Source organism: Salvelinus alpinus, chromosome 22 (assembly GCF_045679555.1).
Source record: "Salvelinus alpinus chromosome 22, SLU_Salpinus.1, whole genome shotgun sequence".
NCBI lineage: Eukaryota > Metazoa > Chordata > Actinopteri > Salmoniformes > Salmonidae > Salvelinus > Salvelinus alpinus.
The window spans coordinates 17479413-17499224 of record NC_092107.1 but is presented as its reverse complement, the minus strand read 5'-3'; the positions used below and the strand labels follow the sequence as shown (position 1 = coordinate 17499224).

The following is a 19812-nucleotide window of genomic DNA, read 5'->3' as shown; positions in this document are numbered from 1 at the left end:
AGGAGGGCTTCTTAAAGAAAAACTAACAGGTCTGTGAGAGCCGGAATTCTTACTGGTTGGTAGGTGATCAAATACTTATGTCATGCAATAAAATGCAAATTAATTACTTAAAAATCATACAATGTGATTTTCTGGATTTTTGTTTTAGATTCCGTCTCTCACAGTTGAAGTGTACCTATGATAAAAATGACAGACCTCTACATGCTTTGTAAGTAAGAAAACCTGCAAAATCGGCAGTGTATCAAATACTTGTTCTCCCCACTGTATATATATATGACATGGTAAGTTCATTATTACTTACATTGTCAAAGTATTTATAAATAAATGGTGGGACCAACAGTAATAGTAGTAGTGGACATGGGATTACCATTAACTACACCAACAATATTAATCAGAACAACAAAATCAATGGTAGTAGACCAGTGTCAACATGACTGAGAAGACACATGACATTGTATGAAAGACAAAACAAAACAACATGGGAAATATTATCGACATTACATTAGACTTTTCACTGGATGTCCCTCAGGTTGTGGCAGGACGACACATATTTGGCTGCCAAAACTGCACATTTTGGCTTTTTACCCAATAAATATTAGATTTTTTCTTCATCTTTTATCTTTTCAAATTCTTTGTATTGAATTATAATTTTGGGAAAGAAATATTCTCTTAGGTCTGAGTATTTGTCACAGTGTAAAAGGAAATGCAGCTCTGTCTCTACCTCTCCCCTGGAGCAGAGTGAACACAGCCGGTCCTCTCTGGGCAGCCAGGTTTGTCTGTGACGACCGGTCTCTATAGCCAGACTGCTCACTGAGTCTGTATCTAGTCAGTGTTTTCCTCAGTTTTCTATTAGTCACAGTGGTCAGATATTCTCTCTCTCTCTGTATCTCCACCCTCTGTCTCTCCTCTCTGTCTCTCTGTGTGAGGTCATACAATAGATGCTGTCCCTTTCTCTCTGTGAGATCATAGACCAGGGATCATCAACTAGCCGGCCAATTTTTTCTTGAGTGGATAGTCGGGGTGCCGAATAAAAACATAATAATATATATTTAGGGCCTCCCGAGTGGTGCAGCAGTCTGAGGCACCCAAGAACACTAAGGTAACCTGCCTAAATGACTACCGACCCATAGCACTCACGTCTGTAGCCACTCACATCTGTAGCCATGAAGTGCTTTCAAAATGCTGGTCATGGCTCATCAACACCATTATCCCAGAAACCCTAGACCCACTGCAATTTGCATACCGCCCAAACAGATCCACAGATGATACAATTTCTATTGCACTCCACACTGCCCTTTCACACCTGGACCAAAGGAACACCTATGTGAGAGTGCTATTCATTGACTACAGCTTAGCGTTCAACACCATAGTGCCCTCAAAGCTCATCACTAAGCTAAGGACCCTGGGAGTAAACACCTCCCTCTGCAACTGGATCCTGTACTTCCTGTTGGGCCGCCCCCCTCCTGCACGGTCAGGCACGACTCCAACACCATCAAGTTTGCCAATGACACAACCGTGGGAGGCCTGATCAACGACAAGACAGCCTATAGGGAGGAGGTCAGAGACCTGACTGTGTGGTGCAAGGACAACAACCTCTCCCTCAACGTGATCAAGACAAAGATGATTGTAGACTACAGGAAATGGAGGACAAAGCACGCCCCCGTTCTCATCGGCCCTGTAGTGGAGCAGGTTGAGAGCTTCAAGTTCCTTGGCGTCCACATCACCAACAAACTAACATGGTCCAAGCACACCAAGACAGTTGTGAAGAGGGCACGACAAAACCTATTCTCCTTCAGGAGACTGAAAAGATTTGGAATGGGTCCTCAGATCCTCAAAAGGTTCTACAACTGCACCATCGAGAGCATCCTGACTGTTTGCATCACTGCCTGGTATGGCAACTGCTCGGCCTCCGACCGCAAGGCACTACAGTGGGTAGTGCGTACGGCCCAGTACATCACTGGGGCCAAGCCTCCTGCCATCCAGGACCTCTATACCAGGCGGTGTCAGAGGAAGGCCCTAAAAAATGTCAGACTCCATCTACCCTAGTCATAGACTGTTCTCTCTGCATAGCAAACGGTACCAGAGCACCAAGTCTAGGTCCAAGATGCTTCTAAACAGCTTCTACCCCCAAGCCATGAGACTCCTGAACATGCAATCAAATGGTTTCCCAGACTATTTGCATATATATATTTTTAGACTGCAAATTGACCACAAGAAGCTCAAACATATATATTTTTTGATTAAAACATAATTTCAAACCTTGATTACATTTGGGGACATTGCCCTGTGTAGGATGCCGTCTTTCGGATGGGACGTTAAAACGGGTGTCCCGACTCTCTGTGCTTTTTCAAAATCCCATGGCACTTATTGTAAGAGTAGGCGTGTTCACCCCGGTTTCATGGCTAAATTCCCAACCTGGCCACATTCCATCATAGCCACCTAATCATCCCCCTCATTCCCAATTGGCGCATATCACTCCTCACCTCTCCTCCTGATAGCTGATGTGTGGTGATCGTTCTGGCACAAAATGGTCGCCGTGCAGCACTGATTTGTTTGCTAAAAATTGATGGTGAATGAAGTGAGTTTCCCTCTGCTATTTAAAGCGCTTTGATTACCTCCAGTTGGTAGAAAAGCGTTATATAAATCCAATCAATTGTTATTATTTGTATACGATCATATGTCTCTTTATTATGCTTGGGAATACTTTGGACCATATTTCCAAAATTGAGATCACTTGGAGCTGATTTCCTGACGTTTTTATAGTCTTATGTCCAACAGAGAAAATTCTATAAAACAACAATGATAATAATTTGCTCCGAAAACTTGGGGGGCCAAATAAAACCACCTGCGTGCCACAGACAGATAGAAAGGGACTTTGAGGTTATAAACGGTTCCTCTTTCTGTGGTCATATACACAGTCCTTTCTGTTGCCGCGATGCCATGGTGTAAGCACTGTAGAATGCTATGAACGCTCTAAATGAGAGTTAGTCCTAGGAGAGGTCACCACAAAAACCCTCACGTGTCAACGTTCACCCGGTTGTAGGTCTCCAGTCAGTTGCGCCAGGCGGGGACTTAGTGGAGCCGTAGCTTTTCGAGCTTGTCTTTTCTCACCACCTCAGCGCGAGGCCCGGGCGGTCGTATGTGGACCGCGTCGAGAGCATGTTGAGCTGCAGGGAGGAAGTCGTGGTGAGGATGTAAAAAAATAGAACTCTGGGTTGGACCGGCCCCCTCTGCTCTGCGCTTCACACCTAGACAGGCTATTTATATCTCGTCGCCTAACTCTGAGGCCCTCTGATACGTCTAGTAACGAAGTAGAGGGCTCCTCAAAGGGCGGAAACGGACGTTGGCGGTGGCGGTGGTCGTGTGTGTCGTTGTGATATATTTGACTCAGCCTGATTGCTTGCTAGTGTGTGTAGTGTTGAAGTATCAAGTGTGATAGATGAAGCAATACTCTGAAAGATATCTGTCCCACTCTGATCCGTCTCAGGGATACCACTTTAATAAATGTTTGGGAGTTGACTCTAGAATACTACAGTACTTACTATAGAATTCTATAGTACACTGTAGTATACTGCAGAGTACTATACTACATACTGTAGTATCCCTTGATCGTGTAGTGCTTACTATAGTGTTCTACAGTGTAATACTCAATTCTATACCACACACTGTAGTTTCCCTTGATCATGTGTAGTACTTGCTATAGAATGTTTTAGTATATTGTAGAATACTATAGTAAATATAAGAGTAGTATCCGTTAAAAAAAACACTGTAGTAAATACTACAGTAATGTCCGCAAAAAGACTACAGTCTGCAAAAACACCACACTTTTTTAAAACTGTAGTAAATACTACAGTATTTAATTTGCATATACCCTGCCCATTCCCCTCGCTCATATCCCAATTTGTGCCACCCGTAAGTGAGAAACCTACATGCCAAGTATAGACAATATACCGTGTTCCCTACAGGTTATAGAAAAGAGAAGAAGCTCTTTTAGCATTTCTCCAGTAGGTTTCCTCAAGGAGAAAGTCCCCCACTTCTATGTCAAAGATAATTAAACACAAACACTATACTAGATACTACAGTCTGCAATAACACTACAGTGAATACTATAGTCTTTTTAAATTTTTTATATGGGAATGAGCATAGTTGTGACATGGTTCTGACATGCCTCATTTCCCAACAGAATGTCGTTTTCCAACAACATTTAATCCTATCATGTTCTACCGACGTGGTCTCGATATGTCTGGTCGATCCAAGACAGGAGCGAAAGGAAAACAATATAGGGCTCGATTCCATCCCTAGCGTGTTGTAGCTCGATTTAAAAGCTGCGTTCCCGCTTTAGCCGAGACTGTATTTACGGTAAAAGCTGCACATGTTGGCTCTATCGAAAATTTGCCTCACCTTTTTTTTTTTTTTTTTTTTTTTTTTAAATCGCGCGATAACACTGATTGAATCAAGCCCTTAGCCTCAAGAGACAAAAGAAAGAGAGAGAGGGAAAAGAATGGAGAGAAAAGTTGATGTCAAGAGAAGCCACATTCTGAGACTGTGCAGCAGGACAAAGACCTCTCTGCCAGAGGCTACTGAATACAGCCTGGATCACATCAGACGACCAGGAGGTCAGGTGATAACACTGTTCAAAGAAACAAGGAAGCAGTAAACAAACAAACAGATGGGAGTGCAGTGCTGTGGAGCGTGACATCATTGTGTTTGAATGGAAAATATTGTGTATGAATAGAATATATTGTTCTCTGAGCTTCCATTTCACTCTCAAAGAGACTTCTCCATGACACCCAGCCTATTCATTTGTGTGTGTGTTTGTGTGTGTGTGTGTGTGTGTGTGTACCCTTGACGTCACTATGTTTGTTTTGAGTGCTGATGTTTTGATATTTTTTGATGTGTGTGTATTTTCATTACTGGTGTTTGGACAAGATAAAGATTCTTGTGGTTATTGACGGTGGCGACATGGTGGACACCCAGCGAAAGGGATAACGTGCAGTCTGTAGGACATTTTTTGGACGAGGCCTGGCTACTATACGGACTACTATAGGGTCATCTTTCTACCCTTCTACTCTCTGTGCGACTCAAAATAGAGTCCAGTCAGTAAGAATAGAATGAATACAGCCTTGTCCCAGATCCTGAACAATCGAGTGAGCTAAAATAAATCAATCTCTGCTTTTCTGTTGAGTCCCACGACTAATATCTACCACAAATTAGTCCTGTTGGAAGTTTTTCTTGGTAAGCCCTTCTCTTGTTCCAGATCTGTTTTCTTTTGCTTGTTCCTACTCCATTGTCAAGCCGAACATGTTTGGCATGACAAATCCTTATGGAGTTGGCAAGAGAGCCGAAACAGACTAGTACCCAGGCTAGAAGGAAGAGGTCATACCCAGAAATCCTGGAGACTTTGATCGTCTAACATTAAACCCAGCAGCAGAGCCCCTCCAGCCAGTAGCCAGTCCAGCCAGAACTCCCTCCCCTCAGTCACAGCCAACAGCCACATGACTTCATCTGCTAATAGAGGGAATGAACCCACCTCACCGGTGGACACATTTCTCCCCATGTTTGTTTGGCTTCTGAATGACGGGGGCAGGAAGAAGTCGGAGCCAGCGGAGGAGGTGGAGCGTAGTCACTATATGGCCATGCTAGAAAGGATAAACGTGGCAAATTGGCAATAGTATCATTGCTTATTAGTGATGGGAAATATCCTTGTTCACGGTACTGCGGGAGAGCGGGGAATGCAGAACGTTTACCTTCTGTCTGACCATGTTGTTGTTAGACATCAGGTGTCCTATGGAAAGGAGAAGGGCCACAGTCTGGTTTCTACACCAGAAGTGAATGGTTATCTGTAGGAGGTGGGATTATGGTGGGGTCAGTTAAGGTTGGATATGAGCCGTGGTTGCGGTCACTGATAAAGGTAGAGAGCTGTGGGTCAGTGAGGAATGGGGGGGCCGAGGTCAGGTCACATGAAGGGACACGGAACAGTTTATTACCCACGTCACTTAATTTCCTGCCTAGCAACAAAGATGTTTTGTTCAGAGAAGAGGAGGCGACTTCGCCTAAAGTGGGGTCTATATACTTGTGCTGTTGGGAACACGTCTGTGTCTGACCCAGTGGGCGAATAAACTTGGTTTGAGATTTCTTTTTTTATAGTTAGCTTTTCCTCTGTTTTAGAACCTAACAGTTAGCTAGGATGGCCATGATAGACAGGATAAACGGAGCAAATTGGCAATAGCATCATTGCTTATTAGCGACAACCTGAGGTATTTCATCTAGATTTACTGGGGTTGGAAGGAGTGGTTGGAAAGGCCCCTGCCGTCCTGACGGGACGGATGCATGTCAGGTGTTTTACCTTGGGCTGGGCAACTCTGCCTCTGAGCACTCTGGGTAGTAGCTCATTCTAAAGCAGGAATAGCAGGAGAGCAGAGGATGACAGTGATAGAAAGAGGAGGCAGAGTTGAGCGAGCGGAGGAGTCAGGTAAGAGGGGAGTCGAGAGAGAGTAGGGCGGGAGAAAAGTAGGAAGGGGGAGGGAAAAACAAAGGAGGAATATGGCAGGATCGAGAGAGGGAGAGGAGGGCCTCCGTAATTTACCAGTCAGTCATAATGAAGGCATTGGCCTGAGGAGGAGCAGACGGGAAACCTAATCCTTGGCAACACAAAGACGCTTGCTAGAGACACAGCCCTGTCTCCAGGCAAGCTAACTAACTCTATCTGCCAGTAGGTATGATTGCACCCGAATCCCATTGTCTGAATACATACTGTACAAACAACGCTTGTGCAAATAAATACGCACATAGCCTCCATGCATTTAGATACAGACTACTGCTTAGAAGCTCAGTACACTATGCTGCCCATACACTATGCTAAGCCAGATACTGGGAAAGAGAGGATGTGCTGTTACTCCCACCACAAGTCACTCCACTAAAAAGTAGAAGACTTAAGGCCAGTGAAAAGGGATGTTTGCTTACGTCATCTAGCCTACGTGTCAGATAATGCTACGTCGTTGCCTCGGCTTGCCTCCAACCAAATTGGCCAAAGCAGAAAGACACTGGCAGCTAGGCTAATACTATTGTTATCATCCACATCAAGGCTAGGAGGACGCCGGCGGAGCTACAGTGTGCGGAGGAGGCGTTGTTGAGAACATTGGAAGCTGCTGAAGGCCTATGTTTGCCTCGGTCAGTAGAACCACAGTAATTGCCCATGCATGCCTTGCGGGGTTTAGTGTGGATCGGCTGGGGTCTGTCTTTCCGTCGGAGGGGAAGGGTGGGAAGGCGATGGCTGTGGAGTCATTTGGCTGGTATGAATCTTTCTTTAGCTCTGGTTAACAGCAGCAGCATGGCAGGGTGTGGTGTACCGGGATAGTGGGACAGTGTGTTGTGATTAGGGCCACTACTGTGGTTTGGTTCGGGGGGAGATGGATATTATGACCTGGAGTAGGTCTGTGGTGACAGAGTTCTGGTCTGGCCCTGTAGCAGGTCTGGGTGTGGTGTTGACTAACGGAGTTGGAAGGTTAGTGTGGGAGCAGTTAGGTTCCTGGGTATGGCGACAGAGTTCTGGTCTGGCCCTGTAGCAGGTCTGGGTGTGGTGTTGACTAACGGAGTTGGAAGGTTAGTGTGTGAGCAGTAAGGTTCTGGGTATTGGGACAGGCCAGGTCTGGAGTGTGTCTCACTGTCTGTGTTGTTGACTCCTGTTCAGTAGCAGACCCGGCTGGGTTGAGTGGGCTAACAGTGTTGTGGTGTTTGGCAGGGAGACAAGCCAAGCTCTTGGCCTCCCTCAAATGTGCTGTTATGGATTCCCCACTGGGTGAAAGAAAGAGGGTGTGTTTGGTGAACAGCAGAGACGGAAACGGAGGGACTGTGGGAGTGTGTGCAGTGTGTACAGGAGGCCGTGTGTAATGTCAGTGTGTATAGGAGGTTGTGTTTGGTGTCTAGTACCAAGGAGAAGAAGAGTTGAAGTGTGTGTGTGTGTGTGTGTGTGTGTACATGTGTGGTGTGTGCTTTGAGGCGGAGCGCAGGGTTCCCTCTTCCTGTTTTTGTTTTTACAGATTTTTGTTGTTATTCTACACATGTACATTCTACACACATTTTACATATATGTCACAAGTCTTTACATTATTTTTGTAAAAAAAAAATATCTCCGTAACACCACCCCTCAGCTACTCTGTCCATCCCACCTATCTCCGTAACACCACCCCTCAGCTACTCTCAGTCCATCCCACCTATCTCCGTAACACCACCCCTCAGCTACTCTGTCCATCCCACCTATCTCCGTAAACTCACCCCTCAGCTACTCTCAGTCCATCCCACTTATCTCCGTAAACCCACCCCTCAGCTACTCTGTCCATCCCACCTATCTCCGTAAACCCACCCCTCAGCTACTCTGTCCATCCCACCTATCTCCGTAAACCCACCCCTCAGCTACTCTGTCCATCCCACCTATCTCCGTAAACCCACCCCTCAGCTACTCTGTCCATCCCACCTATCTCCGTAAACCCACCCCTCAGCTACTCAGTCCATCCCACCTATCTCCGTAAACCCATCCCTCAGCTACTCTCAGTCCATCCCACCTATCTCCGTAAACCCACCCCTCAGCTACTCTGTCCATCCCACCTATCTCCCTAACCCCACCCCTCAGCTACTCTCAGTCCATCCCACTTATTTCCCTAACCCCACCCCTCAGCTACTCTCAGTCCATCCCACTTATCTCCCTAACCCCACCCCTCAGCTACTCTCAGTCCATCCCACTTATCTCCGTAACACCACCCCTCAGCTACTCTGTCCATCCCACCTATATCCGTAAACCCACCCCTCAGCTACTCTCAGTCCATCCCACTTATCTCCGTAACACCACCCCTCAGCTACTCTGTCCATCCCACCTATCTCCGTAAACCCACCCCTCAGCTACTCTGTCCATCCCACCTATCTCCGTAAACCCACCCCTCAGCTACTCTGTCCATCCCACCTATCTCCGTAAACCCACCCCTCAGCTACTCAGTCCATCCCACCTATCTCCGTAAACCCATCCCTCAGCTACTCTCAGTCCATTCCACTTATCTCCGTAAACCCACCCCTCAGCTACTCTCAGTCCATCCCACCTATCTCCGTAAACCCACCCCTCAGCTACTCTGTCCATCCCACCTATCTCCGTAAACCCACCCCTCAGCTACTCTCAGTCCATCCTACCTATCTCCGTAAACCCACCCCTCAGCTACTCTCAGTCCATCCCACCTATCTCCGTAAACCCACCCCTCAGCTACTCTCAGTCCATCCCACCTATCTCCGTAAAACCCACCCCTCAGCTACTCTCAGTCCATCCCACCTATCTCCGTAAAACCCACCCCTCAGCTACTCTCAGTCCATCCCACCTATCTCCATAACACCACCCCTCAGCTACTCTCAGTCCATCCCACCTATCTCCGTAAACCCACCCCTCAGCTACTCTCAGTCCATCCCACCTATCTCCGTAAACCCACCCCTCAGCTACTCTCAGTCCATCCCACCTATCTCCGTAAACCCACCCCTCAGCTACTCTCAGTCCATCCCACCTATCTCCGTGAACCCACCCCTCAGCTACTCTCAGTCCATCCCACCTATCTCCGTGAACCCACCCCTCAGCTACTCTCAGTCCATCCCACCTATCTCCGTAAACCCACCCCTCAGCTACTCTCAGTCCATCCCACCTATCTCCATAACACCACCCCTCAGCTACTCTCAGTCCATCCCACTTATCTCCGTAAACCCACCCCTCAGCTACTCTCAGTCCATCCCACCTATCTCCGTAAACCCACCCCTCAGCTACTCTCAGTCCATCCCACCTATCTCCGTAAACCCACACCTCAGCTACTCTCAGTCCATCCCACCTATCTCCGTAAAACCCACCCCTCAGCTACTCTCAGTCCATCCCACCTATCTCCCTAACCCCACCCCTCAGCTACTCTCAGTCCATCCCACCTATCTCCGTAAACCCACCCCTCAGCTACTCTAGTCCATCCCACCTATATCCGTAACACCACCCCTCAGCTACTCTCAGTCCATCCCACCTATATCCGTAACACCACCCCTCAGCTACTCTGTCCATCCCACCTATCTCCGTAAACCCACCCCTCAGCTACTCTGTCCATCCCACCTATCTCCCTAACCCCACCCCTCAGCTACTCTCAGTCCATCCCACTTATCTCCGTAACACCACCCCTCAGCTACTCTGTCCATCCCACCTATATCCGTATACCCACCCCTCAGCTACTCTCAGTCCATCCCACTTATCTCCGTAACACCACCCCTCAGCTACTCTGTCCATCCCACCTATATCCGTAAACCCACCCCTCAGCTACTCTCAGTCCATCCCACTTATCTCCGTAACACCACCCCTCAGCTACTCTGTCCATCCCACCTATCTCCGTAAACCCACCCCTCAGCTACTCTGTCCATCCCACCTATCTCCGTAAACCCACCCCTCAGCTACTCTGTCCATCCCACCTATCTCCGTAAACCCACCCCTCAGCTACTCTGTCCATCCCACCTATCTCCGTAAACCCACCCCTCAGCTACTCTGTCCATCCCACCTATCTCCGTAAACCCATCCCTCAGCTACTCTCAGTCCATTCCACTTATCTCCGTAAACCCACCCCTCAGCTACTCTCAGTCCATCCCACCTATCTCCGTAAACCCACCCCTCAGCTACTCTGTCCATCCCACCTATCTCCGTAAACCCACCCCTCAGCTACTCTCAGTCCATCCCACCTATCTCCGTAAACCCACCCCTCAGCTACTCTCAGTCCATCCCACCTATCTCCGTAAAACCCACCCCTCAGCTACTCTCAGTCCATCCCACCTATCTCCGTAAAACCCACCCCTCAGCTACTCTCAGTCCATCCCACCTATCTCCGTAAACCCACCCCTCAGCTACTCTCAGTCCATCCCACCTATCTCCGTAAACCCACCCCTCAGCTACTCTCAGTCCATCCCACCTATCTCCATAACACCACCCCTCAGCTACTCTCAGTCCATCCCACCTATCTCCGTAAACCCACCCCTCAGCTACTCTCAGTCCATCCCACCTATCTCCGTAAACCCACCCCTCAGCTACTCTCAGTCCATCCCACCTATCTCCGTGAACCCACCCCTCAGCTACTCTCAGTCCATCCCACCTATCTCCGTGAACCCACCCCTCAGCTACTCTCAGTCCATCCCACCTATCTCCGTAAACCCACCCCTCAGCTACTCTCAGTCCATCCCACCTATCTCCATAACACCACCCCTCAGCTACTCTCAGTCCATCCCACTTATCTCCGTAAACCCACCCCTCAGCTACTCTCAGTCCATCCCACCTATCTCCGTAAACCCACCCCTCAGCTACTCTCAGTCCATCCCACCTATCTCCGTAAACCCACACCTCAGCTACTCTCAGTCCATCCCACCTATCTCCGTAAAACCCACCCCTCAGCTACTCTCAGTCCATCCCACCTATCTCCCTAACCCCACCCCTCAGCTACTCTCAGTCCATCCCACCTATCTCCCTAACCCCACCCCTCAGCTACTCTCAGTCCATCCCACCTATCTCCGTAAACCCACCCCTCAGCTACTCTAGTCCATCCCACCTATATCCGTAACACCACCCCTCAGCTACTCTCAGTCCATCCCACCTATATCCGTAACACCACCCCTCAGCTACTCTGTCCATCCCACCTATCTCCGTAAACCCACCCCTCAGCTACTCTGTCCATCCCACCTATCTCCCTAACCCCACCCCTCAGCTACTCTCAGTCCATCCCACTTATCTCCGTAACACCACCCCTCAGCTACTCTGTCCATCCCACCTATATCCGTATACCCACCCCTCAGCTACTCTCAGTCCATCCCACTTATCTCCGTAACACCACCCCTCAGCTACTCTGTCCATCCCACCTATATCCGTAAACCCACCCCTCAGCTACTCTCAGTCCATCCCACTTATCTCCGTAACACCACCCCTCAGCTACTCTGTCCATCCCACCTATCTCCGTAAACCCACCCCTCAGCTACTCTGTCCATCCCACCTATCTCCGTAAACCCACCCCTCAGCTACTCTGTCCATCCCACCTATCTCCGTAAACCCACCCCTCAGCTACTCTGTCCATCCCACCTATCTCCGTAAACCCACCCCTCAGCTACTCTGTCCATCCCACCTATCTCCGTAAACCCATCCCTCAGCTACTCTCAGTCCATTCCACTTATCTCCGTAAACCCACCCCTCAGCTACTCTCAGTCCATCCCACCTATCTCCGTAAACCCACCCCTCAGCTACTCTGTCCATCCCACCTATCTCCGTAAACCCACCCCTCAGCTACTCTCAGTCCATCCCACCTATCTCCGTAAACCCACCCCTCAGCTACTCTCAGTCCATCCCACCTATCTCCGTAAAACCCACCCCTCAGCTACTCTCAGTCCATCCCACCTATCTCCGTAAAACCCACCCCTCAGCTACTCTCAGTCCATCCCACCTATCTCCGTAAACCCACCCCTCAGCTACTCTCAGTCCATCCCACCTATCTCCGTAAACCCACCCCTCAGCTACTCTCAGTCCATCCCACCTATCTCCATAACACCACCCCTCAGCTACTCTCAGTCCATCCCACCTATCTCCGTAAACCCACCCCTCAGCTACTCTCAGTCCATCCCACCTATCTCCGTAAACCCACCCCTCAGCTACTCTCAGTCCATCCCACCTATCTCCGTGAACCCACCCCTCAGCTACTCTCAGTCCATCCCACCTATCTCCGTAAACCCACCCCTCAGCTACTCTCAGTCCATCCCACCTATCTCCATAACACCACCCCTCAGCTACTCTCAGTCCATCCCACTTATCTCCGTAAACCCACCCCTCAGCGACTCTCAGTCCATCCCACCTATCTCCGTAAACCCACCCCTCAGCTACTCTCAGTCCATCCCACCTATCTCCGTAAACCCACACCTCAGCTACTCTCAGTCCATCCCACCTATCTCCGTAAAACCCACCCCTCAGCTACTCTCAGTCCATCCCACCTATCTCCCTAACCCCACCCCTCAGCTACTCTCAGTCCATCCCACCTATCTCCGTAAACCCACCCCTCAGCTACTCTAGTCCATCCCACCTATATCCGTAACACCACCCCTCAGCTACTCTCAGTCCATCCCACCTATATCCGTAACACCACCCCTCAGCTACTCTGTCCATCCCACCTATCTCCGTAAACCCACCCCTCAGCTACTCTCAGTCCATCCCACCTATCTCCGTAAACCCACCCCTCAGCTACTCTCAGTCCATCCCACCTATCTCCGTAAAACCCACACCTCAGCTACTCTCAGTCCATCCCACCTATCTCCGTAAAACCCACCCCTCAGCTACTCTCAGTCCATCCCACCTATCTCCGTAAACCCACCCCTCAGCTACTCTCAGTCCATCCCACCTATCTCCGTAAACCCACCCCTCAGCTACTCTCAGTCCATCCCACCTATCTCCATAACACCACCCCTCAGCTACTCTCAGTCCATCCCACCTATCTCCGTAAACCCACCCCTCAGCTACTCTCAGTCCATCCCACCTATCTCCGTAAACCCACCCCTCAGCTACTCTCAGTCCATCCCACCTATCTCCGTGAACCCACCCCTCAGCTACTCTCAGTCCATCCCACCTATCTCCGTAAACCCACCCCTCAGCTACTCTCAGTCCATCCCACCTATCTCCATAACACCACCCCTCAGCTACTCTCAGTCCATCCCACTTATCTCCGTAAACCCACCCCTCAGCTACTCTCAGTCCATCCCACCTATCTCCGTAAACCCACCCCTCAGCTACTCTCAGTCCATCCCACCTATCTCCGTAAACCCACACCTCAGCTACTCTCAGTCCATCCCACCTATCTCCGTAAAACCCACCCCTCAGCTACTCTCAGTCCATCCCACCTATCTCCCTAACCCCACCCCTCAGCTACTCTCAGTCCATCCCACCTATCTCCGTAAACCCACCCCTCAGCTACTCTAGTCCATCCCACCTATATCCGTAACACCACCCCTCAGCTACTCTCAGTCCATCCCACCTATATCCGTAACACCACCCCTCAGCTACTCTGTCCATCCCACCTATATCCGTATACCCACCCCTCAGCTACTCTCAGTCCATCCCACTTATCTCCGTAACACCACCCCTCAGCTACTCTGTCCATCCCACCTATATCCGTAAACCCACCCCTCAGCTACTCTCAGTCCATCCCACCTATCTCCGTAAACCCACCCCTCAGCTACTCTGTCCATCCCACCTATCTCCCTAACCCCACCCCTCAGCTACTCTCAGTCCATCCCACTTATCTCCGTAACACCACCCCTCAGCTACTCTGTCCATCCCACCTATATCCGTAAACCCACCCCTCAGCTACTCTCAGTCCATCCCACCTATCTCCGTAACACCACCCCTCAGCTACTCTGTCCATCCCACCTATATCCGTAACATCACCCCTCAGCTACTCTGTCCATCCCACCTATCTCCGTAAACCCACCCCTCAGCTACTCTCAGTCCATCCCACCTATCTCCCTAACCCCACCCCTCAGCTACTCTCAGTCCATCCCACCTATCTCCGTAAACCCACCCCTCAGCTACTCTCAGTCCATCCCACCTATCTCCGTAAACCCACCCCTCAGCTACTCTCAGTCCATCCCACCTATCTCCATAACACCACCCCTCAGCTACTCTCAGTCCATCCCACCTATCTCCGTAAACCCACCCCTCAGCTACTCTCAGTCCATCCCACCTATCTCCGTAAACCCACCCCTCAGCTACTCTCAGTCCATCCCACCTATCTCCGTGAACCCACCCCTCAGCTACTCTCAGTCCATCCCACCTATCTCCGTAAACCCACCCCTCAGCTACTCTCAGTCCATCCCACCTATCTCCATAACACCACCCCTCAGCTACTCTCAGTCCATCCCACTTATCTCCGTAAACCCACCCCTCAGCTACTCTCAGTCCATCCCACCTATCTCCGTAAACCCACCCCTCAGCTACTCTCAGTCCATCCCACCTATCTCCGTAAACCCACACCTCAGCTACTCTCAGTCCATCCCACCTATCTCCGTAAAACCCACCCCTCAGCTACTCTCAGTCCATCCCACCTATCTCCCTAACCCCACCCCTCAGCTACTCTCAGTCCATCCCACCTATCTCCGTAAACCCACCCCTCAGCTACTCTAGTCCATCCCACCTATATCCGTAACACCACCCCTCAGCTACTCTCAGTCCATCCCACCTATATCCGTAACACCACCCCTCAGCTACTCTGTCCATCCCACCTATATCCGTATACCCACCCCTCAGCTACTCTCAGTCCATCCCACTTATCTCCGTAACACCACCCCTCAGCTACTCTGTCCATCCCACCTATATCCGTAAACCCACCCCTCAGCTACTCTCAGTCCATCCCACCTATCTCCGTAAACCCACCCCTCAGCTACTCTGTCCATCCCACCTATCTCCCTAACCCCACCCCTCAGCTACTCTCAGTCCATCCCACTTATCTCCGTAACACCACCCCTCAGCTACTCTGTCCATCCCACCTATATCCGTAAACCCACTCCTCAGCTACTCTCAGTCCATCCCACCTATCTCCGTAACACCACCCCTCAGCTACTCTGTCCATCCCACCTATATCCGTAACACCACCCCTCAGCTACTCTGTCCATCCCACCTATCTCCGTAAACCCACCCCTCAGCTACTCTCAGTCCATCCCACCTATCTCCGTAACACCACCCCTCAGCTACTCTGTCCATCCCACCTATCTCTGTAAACCCACCCCTCAGCTACTCTCAGTCCATCCCACCTATCTCCGTAAACCCACCCCTCAGCTACTCTCAGTCCATCCCATCTATCTCCGTAACACCACCCCTCAGCTACTCTGTCCATCCCACCTATCTCTGTAAACCCACCCCTCAGCTACTCTCAGTCCATCCCACCTATCTCCGTAAACCCACCCCTCAGCTACTCTCTGTCCATCCCACCTATATCCGTAACACCACCCCTCAGCTACTCTGTCCATCCCACCTATCTCCGTAAACCCACCCCTCAGCTACTCTGTCCATCCCACCTATCTCCCTAACCCCACCCCTCAGCTACTCTCAGTCCATCCCACCTATCTCCCTAACCCCACCCCTCAGCTACTCTCAGTCCATCCCACTTATCTCCCTAACCCCACCCCTCAGCTACTCTCAGTCCATCCCACTTATCTCCCTAACCCCACCCCTCAGCTACTCTCAGTCCATCCCACTTATCTCCGTAACACCACCCCTCAGCTACTCTGTCCATCCCACCTATATCCGTAAACCCACCCCTCAGCTACTCTCAGTCCATCCCACCTATCTCCGTAACACCACCCCTCAGCTACTCTGTCCATCCCACCTATATCCGTAAACCCACCCCTCAGCTACTCTCAGTCCATCCCACCTATCTCCGTAAACCCACCCCTCAGCTACTCTGTCCATCCCACCTATCTCCCTAACCCCACCCCTCAGCTACTCTCAGTCCATCCCACTTATCTCCGTAACACCACCCCTCAGCTACTCTGTCCATCCCACCTATATCCGTAAACCCACCCCTCAGCTACTCTCAGTCCATCCCACCTATCTCCGTAACACCACCCCTCAGCTACTCTGTCCATCCCACCTATATCCGTAACACCACCCCTCAGCTACTCTGTCCATCCCACCTATCTCCGTAAACCCACCCCTCAGCTACTCTCAGTCCATCCCACCTATCTCCGTAACACCACCCCTCAGCTACTCTGTCCATCCCACCTATTTCTGTAAACCCACCCCTCAGCTACTCTCAGTCCATCCCACCTATCTCCGTAAACCCACCCCTCAGCTACTCTCAGTCCATCCCATCTATCTCCGTAACACCACCCCTCAGCTACTCTGTCCATCCCACCTATCTCTGTAAACCCACCCCTCAGCTACTCTCAGTCCATCCCACCTATCTCTGTAAACCCACCCCTCAGCTACTCTCAGTCCATCCCACCTATCTCTGTAAACCCACCCCTCAGCTACTCTCAGTCCATCCCACCTATCTCCGTAAACCCACCCCTCAGCTACTCTCAGTCCATCCCACCTATCTCCGTAAACCGCCCTCTTATGATTTCCATGTGCCATATATTTTTCAATTGTGCTGCGATGTTTCACATAAATTCTGAACCTGTCTAATCGCATAGAATCTAAAGATTGTAAGTTAAAGATAAATATATTTTACTAATAGTATTATTGTAATATATGATAATACTTTTACTAAAAATATTTAACTTTAACTTATAAAATATTATTGTTTATTGATTTACTATGGCTTTCCAAATCTCCCAACGGTGCTATTTGTAGTGTTAATTTAAGATAGGTTCAGGAATGGCTGAAACATAATATCTGTCACCAGAACAAGCTACTGTATATAGGGGAAATACCAAAATAATTGATCTAATGATTCTGTTTCTACATACAACCATCTCATCTCTGCAGATTTTTCTATGCCCCATATACATAACATTCTGTTTGTGGCAAGAGTTTTGTATAATCATTTCAATTGAAAAACTCTTTTGCGAATCAGATCATAAATCATGTGCCATGGAATCGGCACATCGAGAATCTATTTCTCAACTCTTTTGCTACCTACAGTACCAGTCAAAAGTTTGGACACACCTACTCATTCAAGGGTTTTTCTTTATTTTTACTATTTTCTACATTTTAGAATAATAGTGAAGACATCAAAACTATGTCAGGGCTATTTGACCATGAAGGAGAGTGATGGAGTCCTGCATCAGATGACCTGTCCTTCACTATCACCCGACCTCAACACAATTGAGATGGTTTGAGATGAGTTGGACCACAGAGTTAAGTAAAAGCAGCCCAGTGCTCAGCATATGTGGGAACTCCTTGAAGACCGTTGGAAAAGCATTCCAGGTGAAGCTGGTTGAGAGAATGCCAAGAGTGTGCACATTTTTCTCAAATGTTGGTCTTTAATAGAGGGCAGACAAACAAGTTCCCTCCCTTCTTCCACTTCCCTCTTCCTGTTAGTGTAGGGTCTGGCCAGATGGGCTGTAAGGTGGAATCATGGGAGCAACCAGGGGTAAAGACAGATGTTGAATCCCAAACCAGTCTCTTTCCCTCGCCTCTCGGCCCTCCATTTGCCTGTTTACGTGCACCTCCGCCATATGCACAAGTGTTCCAAAACTAGGGAGTGAAATTGAGGGTGTAGTCAAGTCAACTGTGCGTCCAGAAGTTGACGGGCTTATTTCATATTCCCCTCGCCAGTCTGAAAGTCAACCGTATGGGTGAGTTGGTAGGAGCGAGAGCGAGGCTATGTCGTAGGGCCTGCTTCCTCTTGACCAGCCCCAGTGTTCTGATGTTAGCTATTTCATGTTACATTATGTAAGTTCCAGCATATTGGCCTTACTCTCCTCTCTTCTAGTAAAAGAGTATCCCTATCCCATAACCCCGTCATCTCTTTGACACGCCTAGTATACAAATTGAACATACCGGTGCCACGCCCCGTATGGGAGAGGTCACCACCTGGCTGTCATAGATGACCCAGATTGACCAATTCCCTTGCTAACATTACCAGCATTCTGCATTGGATGCCACCATCAAGCCATTCTATTTCATAACCTGTATCTGCCGACTGTTTTATACAGGATCCTGGGTATTCTTGTGCTGCTGGGGGAAGAGATCATGTCCCAGCTGTGTTGACCCGTGCCCTGGAACATGTATAGTGCTGCTGACCTGAACCAGACTATATTAACTATTCAGGTGCCCGAGGCTGTCCATACAACCACCTAGCCTCGCTTAGGTGGCTTTGACTGACGCTTTCATAACTGCCGGGGCACTTTCGTGTGTGTGTGTGTGTGTGTGTGTGTGTGTGTGTGTGTGTGTGTGTGTGTGTGTGTGTGTGTGTGTGTGTGTGTGTGTGTGTGTGTGTGTGTGTGTGTGTGTGTGTGTGTGTGTGTGTGTGTGTGTGTGTGTGTGTGTGTGACGGGTATAGTGTTACCCCTGTGTCTTTTTCGATGAGGTCTGTCTGTATGTAACAGAGCACCCTTGCCCATCGCTGGTCACTGGCCATGTGCGTAACTCTCAGATTTGGTGTGTTAATCCAGGAGGACAAATGGGCACAGTGTGTTCCTTTTTAGGGTGGGATTGGCAAGGTGTGTGTGTTGTGCCAGACAGTGTTGAGTTGTTCCCATCAGCAGGCTTGGCTGTGCTGTTGTTATGCCTGATTGGGTATGAGATGGCGTTGTCTATTATCTATCCTGTCGCCTACTCACTTTACCACTACCTACAGTATATGTACATAGCTACCTCAATTACCTCGTACCCCTGCGCATCGACTCGGTTCTGGTACTCTCTGTATATAGCGTGTTGTTTTGACTCGTTATTGTTATTCATTATTCACTGTGTACTTTTTCCTCGTGTCACCATTTCTATATATTCTAAACTCTGCATTGTTGGGGAAAGTACGAATTTTGCTGTCTACACCTGTTGTTTACGAAGCATGTGACAAATAAAATGTGATTTGATTGTTGTTTCTCAGTTCCGTTGCTCGGGGGAAGTTTCATTGTAACAGTGATGCCCAGTCAGCTGTGAATTTGAATTGACATCTGCCGACTCTGATACTTTCATTTTGCACCATTTATAATGTATCTTTTTCAAACTCTCTATCAATACATTTAACTGCTCGGTAGCTGAATTATTATTTTGCATTATATACAGTGGGATCTGAAATGATTGACATGGCCCCAAGACGTGCTTACCTCTCACCATTCCCAATAACAGGGGAG

General features: G+C 49.2%; 1 protein-coding gene and 1 pseudogene across 2 annotated transcripts in view; both read left to right on the top strand.

The window, feature by feature from the left end:
* Positions 1 to 19812, top strand: part of prkd2 (protein kinase D2) — a 73397-nt gene that overhangs the window by 33330 nt on the left and 20255 nt on the right. The gene's annotated exons all lie outside the window — the stretch shown is intronic.
* LOC139549867 (U7 small nuclear RNA) lies at positions 3975 to 4031 on the top strand (annotated as a pseudogene).